This window comes from Micromys minutus (assembly GCF_963924665.1).
Source record: "Micromys minutus genome assembly, chromosome: 17".
NCBI classification, from domain to species: Eukaryota; Metazoa; Chordata; class Mammalia; order Rodentia; family Muridae; genus Micromys; species Micromys minutus.
The window spans coordinates 5,346,914-5,353,752 of NC_137952.1; the positions used below are offsets into that span (position 1 = coordinate 5,346,914).

Sequence of the window (6,839 nt, forward strand, 5' to 3'; positions counted from 1 at the left end):
GGTTCTGTATTTCCAACCATTCTAAAGTCCTGCATATTCCTGCTTTTGTCTACCCCCTTTTTCTTTAAGAAGGAATAAGTCTTGCTGTTTAGTTTATGTTCCTTATTGATAATTTCTGATCTCTGAATTTTAGGGTTTTGACATGGTGTCTCTCTCAAAAGCTTAAGTTAAGAGTTTGGTCTCCAGATAGAGCACTCTTTTGTGAATGCTGACAAGGGAATGAACTAGAAGTATGTCATTGGGCCTAGGTCTTTAAGAATGTGTTGCATTTCAATATTTTCTGTCTCTCAGTTCTTTACTTTCTATCATGAACTGTCCTGCTTAATACCTTCTGACTGTAGTGTGTCAAATAATCAAGGCTGAGGCTTCTGAAACTGTGCCTAAGTAAACCTTCTTTCCATTTAGTTGGTTTTCTTGGAACGGTCACATTTATATAGTAGTAAATAATACATCATGTATTACATCTCACCTTAATGTCTTTGCTACTTAAATAGATTCATGGTCTTGCACTACACAGAAGGTTACTAAATAATGGTTACACTGAATTAGAAAAAATAAGGAATATTTTAGTATTCCAGAAGGTAGAAAATGTATTTATTAGTGTCTAGTGGATGTAAAAATAACTTCCCCAATAATCTTCCATTGCATCAACAATGTTTGGTCTTTGAGTTGTTTCCATATTTTAGGAAACTCTATCTTGTATTTCTTTAAGAAAGGAATGGATGTACCAAAGAGAAATTTTTACCTAAGCACATTCCAAACTTCTCTTGCTTCACTACCTCAGGAGACTGATTCCTATTGAGTTTGATGGTCCACACATAATAGTCTGGCACTTGTAAAGCTAGACAGATGGCTCACAAGTTCAAAGCCAGCCAACTCAACACATTGAACTTGAGGCTGGTATGGTCTATAAGGTGATACCTTGTCTTTAAAAAGCTGTAAAGAAAAGAAAGTCCTTCCCTAGGTTTACCTCCATCAGGGCTGCTGTATGAATGAAGCACGTATGCTGGGCATCAGAATCTCCAGTAGCTGCTGTTGCGTGGAGTTACAGTGGACACTTTGAAATGTAGGCCTCCTGTACAGTGGATTTGAGTCAGAGTTGGGAGGGGAAGAATGCTGTAAAAGAACATTATACTAAATTAAATTCCAACCTTCTACCTCATGGCGAAAGTATTTGTTTATGCCGATATAATATGATTCAGTAGTATTGGTTAATTTTTATTGTGTCCTTTTCCTAGGCATATAAATATTATTACCAAATTCTTTAAATGGACTTTCTGTATTCCAGTCAGCCTTCTCTGCCCTCTTGTTTAACTGGTTACAGCATCTGTTTGTTCCATGTAACCACTATGTTACCACTACTAAGCTAAGACATCTCTGTTTCTGGAGTCCTTTAAAAGTGGCTATGTGTGCCCTCTCACTTATGAGGTATTCGTGTCCTGCTTTCCAGCACCTGCAGTGACAATGTCACACTCATATCTAGTTAAACACCCCAACTCCAAGAACCCATGAGTCTTCTTTGATGTGGACATCAGCAGGGAGCGAGTTGGACAAATTGTTTTAGAATTGTTTGAAGATATGTTTCTAAAAGTGCAAAAAAAATGTTCACGCATTGTATGTTGGAGAAAAAAGGCCCTGGATCCACAACTGGAAACCTCTCTATTCTAAAGGATGTACTTTTCACCAAATTATTAAGACATGTATGATTCAGGGTAGAGACTTTTCAAATCAGAATGAGACAATTGGAGAAAAATGTTTGTTGTGAAAAAAATGAGATCAGAAACAGAGGAGATCCAGGGACACAGGCATGGTGAAAGGCTTTCTCAATAGCCAGGGGCAGAGAGATCTCTGCCGAGCACACGGAAAGTGTGCCCCTGCCTGGCTTAATCCAGGGAACCAAGAAGCCTGCATTGGGCTCTCTCTTCCCAGCTGGCGGCTTTTGGGTGCAGAACAGGCACACGGACCATCTACCACCAGGAACAGAGGAGATCCAGAGACACAGGCCTAGTGAGAAGGTGTTCTGAGTAGCCAAGGGGCAGAGAGATCTCTGCCGAATGCACAGAAAGTGCGCCCGTGCCCAGCTTGATCCTGGGAACTAGGAACCCAGCATTGCGCTCTCTGTTTGCAGCCAGCAGCTTTTGGGTAAAAAACAGGCAGTCAGACCATCCACCACCAGTAACAGCAGAGATCTAGGGACACAGGCCGGTACAGGGGAAAGGCAAGAACAACCAATCACTGACAATAAGATGACAAGAGGAAAGCAAAAGAACATACCCCCAGGAAAACCAAGACAACCTGTTAACACTAGAAACCAACTCTCCCATCATAACAAACAGCGGAATGACAAACACTCCAGAAAAAGAAGACTCAGACCTGAAATCCTATATCAAGATGATGATAGAGGTTCTTAAACAAGAACGGGAGGAAAAGCATAAAGAATTAGAAGCTTTTAAAGAAAAAACAAGAAAATCACTCAAAGAACTCAAAGAACTAGAGGAAAACAGAACCAAAGAGATGAAGGAATGGAAGAAGAAATTTAAAACCGAAATGGGCACAGTAAAGAAAACACTAAAAGAGATGACCATAGAGGTAGAAAACCTAAAAAAGAAATCAGGAGACACAGATGCAAGCATTTCCAACAGACTACAAGAGATAGAAGAGAGAATCTCTGGGGCCGAAGACAACATTGAAAACAGAGAAAACAGTCAGAGAAGATGCAAAGATCAAAAAGCTCTTAACCCAAAAAGTCCAGGAGATCCAGGACACAATGAGAAGACCAAACCTAATGATAATGAGAATAGAAGAGGGAGAAGAATATCAACTAAGAGGCACAGTAAATATCTTCAACAAAATCATAGAAGAAAACTTCCCTACCCTTAAGAATGAGATGACCACAACCATAAAAGAAGCCTACAGAACTCCAAATGGGTTGGACCAGAAAAGAAATTCCTCCTGACACATAATAGTCAAAACACCAAGTGCCCAAAGAAAAGAAAGAATACTAAAATCAGTAAGGGAAAAAGGTCATGTAACATATAAAGGCAGACCAATTAGAATCACACCTGATTTCTCAACAGAGACTAAGAAAGCTAGAAGAGCCTGGACAGATATCATGCAGACCCTAAGAGAGCACAAGTGCCAGCGCAAGCTGCTATACCCAGCAAAACTATCAATCACCATAGATGGAGAGACTAAGATATTCCAAGACAAAACTAAATTTACAAAATATCTGACCCAAAATCCAGAACTATAACCAATTATAGATGGAAAACCCATTACAATGAGGGGAACCACTTCATAGTAAAAACAAGAAAACTCCTAAGCAAGAAAACCAAAAGAAAAAAGACACACAGACACAATTCAACCTACAAAATCAATAATAGCAGAAAACAGCAACCACTATTTTTTGATATCTGTTAACATAAATGGACTCAATTCCCCAATGAAAAGACATAGGGTATCAGACTGGATACATAAACAAAACCCAGCATTTTGCTCCATACAGAAAACTCATCTAAGAGACAAAGACAAACACTATTACAGAGTAAAATGTTGGGAAAAAAAACCTTCCAAGCAAATGGCCCCAAGAAGCAATCTGGAGGGAAAAGATACCCTTCACAGTAGTCAAGAAAAATATGAAATACCTTGGTATGACTCTAACTAAGCAAGTGAAGGACCTGAATGAAAAGAACTTCAAACCACTAAAGGAGGAAATGGAGGAAGATCTCAGAAAATGGTAAAATCTCCCATGCCCATGCATCGGAAGGATCAACATTTTACAAATGGCCACCTTACCAAAAGCAATCTGCAAATTCAAGGCAATCCCCATCAAAATACCAACACAGTTCTTCATTGAGTTGGAAAGAGAAATGTGAAATTTCATCTGGAATAATAAGAAACCTAGAATAGCGAAATCCATCCTCAACAACAAAAAAACATCTACGGGAATCACTATCCCTGGCTTCAAGCTATATTACAAGGCAATTGTGCTAAAAACTGCATGGTACTGGTACAGATATAGGCACATGGATCAATGGAATAGAATAGAAGATCCAGAAATGAGCCCTCACATATATGATCACCTGATTTTTGACAAAGGAGTTGTAAACATTCCATGGAAAAAAGACAGCCTATTCAACAAATGGTGTTGGTACAACTGGCACTCAGCATGCAGAAGAATGAAAATAGACCCTTTCTTATCTCCTTGTACAAAGCTCAAGGGTATGTGGATCAAAGATCCCCACATTAAACCAGGTATACTGAAACTATTAGATGAGAAAATAGGGAAAACCTTAGAACACATAGGCACAAGAGAAAATTTCCTGAACAGAAGACCAATGGTTCGTGCTCTAAGGTCAAATATCATAAAATGGGACTTAATGAGATTGCAAAGTTTCTGTAAGGCTAAAGACACTGTCAAGAAAACAAAATGGCAGCCAACTGAGTGGAAAAAGATCTTTACCAACCCCACATCAGATAGAGGCCTAATATCCAAGGTATACAAAGAACTCAAGAAATGAGACACCAGAGAATCAAACAACCCTATTTAAAATAATGGGGTGCAGAGCTCAACAAAAAGTTCTCAACTGAGGAGTATCGAATGGCTGAGAAACATCTAAGGAAGTGCATGTCATACTTAGCCATCAGGGAAATGCAAATTATAACAACCCTGAGATTCCACCTCACACCAGTCAGATTGACCAAGTTCCAAAACTCAGATGACAGCAGATGCTGGTGAGGATGAGGAGAAAGAGGAACACTTCTCCACTGTTGGTGGGGTTGTAAACTGTACAACTGCTCTGGAAATCAGTGTTTCCTCATAAAATTGGACATAGTACTACCTGAAGATCCAGCTATTCCACTTCTGGGCATATACCCCAGAGACACTCTAATATATAACAAAGATACATGCACCGCAATGTTCATAGCAGCTCTATTTATAATAGCCAGAAGCTGGAAAGAATCCAGATGTCCTTCAGTAGATGAATAGATACAAAAATTGTGGTACATTTACACAATGGAGTACTACTCAGCTATCAGAAACAATGACTTAACGAAATTCTTAAGAAAATGGCTGCATCTAGAGAATATCATCCTGAGTGAGGTAACCCAGTCACAAAAGAACAGACATAATAGGCAGTCACTGATAATGGGATACTAACTCCAGAAAGCTCTTAATATCGCAGAAACAACTCACAGACTGTGTGAAGTTCAAGAAAAAAAGAAAAAGAAAAAGAAAAAAACATTATGCTCAATTCTTACACACCAAGAAAACTTTGACTAATTCCGGGTTACATTCTGTTTTACATGTACTTTATGCTCACTGTAACTAGTAAGACCTTAGTGCACACTGTCAATCCTTTGAAAAAAAAAATGAGCCAAGCACTAACAAAAAATGTATTCATATACTTTTATGCAAGAATGCTTAAAATTTGTATGTTAATCTTTGTTTTTTAAAATGAAGTTGTTCAAAAAAAAGAAAAATTTGAAGATAAGAATTTTCAGTATAAGTATAATTGGGAAGGTTTGCTGAAACTGGGAGATGCAGGCCCCAGTACAAGTGGTTCTCAGTTCTGTATTACAGCAGTTTTAGCTCCACATTAAGATGGGAAACATGTGATATTTGGTCAAGTAATGAAAGGACTAGGTGTGGCAAAGATGCTCGAAAATGTAGAAGTGAATCGTGAAAACCCTGCCAAAGTGTGTGTTTGCAGAATGTGGAGAACTGAAAGAAGGGGACGATTCATTCTCCAAAGATGGCTCTGGTGACAGTCATCCAGATTTCCCCTAGGAATCAGACATAGATTTAAAATATGTAGAGTAAATTTTATTAACATATGAAGACTTAAAAAAATCGGAAATACTTTTTTTTCAAGTCTCAGGACTGGAAGATGGATTTTAAAAAATAATCGAAACTTTTAATGTGCATGGGTAGTTCAAAGGCTGTGATTGGGAAAGCAGATACATCCCGCCTGCAACCTGTTGCCTTAAGTTGTGTGCTAAATATTGGTGCTTGTAAATTGAAGATGCCAAATTGGCAGGTGGCAACTGACAGTTGCTTGGGGGCTCATAAAATGCACCCTCAAATACTAATGCACTGTATCAAAAAGCTCAAGGATGGCAAGGATTAAAAGAATGTGATCAAGCATAGGTTGTCCTGAAAAGGGACAGGGGTTTGCCCCAGAAGATAAAACTATCGAGGCAGATTTGCTTAAAGTCAAACAAATAATAAAGGCACAGAAAGAGAAGGCAGTATATGCAAAAGTGTTTGCTTAATAAGGATTAAACTTTCCTTAACTGTTATACATTTATTATATAAAGAACAATGTATATCACTGTCTACATGATCCCTGATGTGTTTTCTTTGATCTTTGTCATTGTTTACATAACAGGACAGACATAGCTTCCTTCTTAATAAAGTGCAGTGGGAAAAAAAAGGCTCAGTGTAATGAGCTCACCTTTTCCTTTGGTACGTTCATGACACTGTTTCTTACACAGAGTAGATGTTTAATTTTTGTCTAATGAATTGAAAAAAAATGTTTTAAATACCTTAACGTTTCTTCCTCTAATGTAGAAGGTACTTGAAAATTATTTCTGTCAATTTAATGATAGGAAGCATATCTATTTCAATACAATGAGAACACTCAGGACTTCCTAAGGATAACGTAAAATGGGACTACAACCCTAAGGCTGAGATTAGAGCTTCAGGACAAGACTGCTTGTTTTCTACAGGGACATTTTAGCTTGACACTTCTTTAGGGAGATTGATTTTCTCAGCCTCCTAGGTTTCTGTGCCACAAATTGTCGGCCAGTCTTGGCCACTTCTGTGGTTGTCAAAA

The 6,839-nt window shown here is 38.3% G+C and overlaps 1 pseudogene across 1 annotated transcript; it reads left to right on the forward strand.

Annotated features, from left to right (window-relative positions):
• Positions 1-1,464: 1,464 nt before the first annotated feature.
• LOC308431951 (peptidyl-prolyl cis-trans isomerase D-like) lies at positions 1,465-6,276 on the forward strand (annotated as a pseudogene). The gene is made up of 2 exons: positions 1,465-1,754; positions 5,465-6,276. The product of its transcript is annotated as a peptidyl-prolyl cis-trans isomerase D-like (transcript).
• The last annotated feature ends 563 nt before the right edge of the window (positions 6,277-6,839 follow it).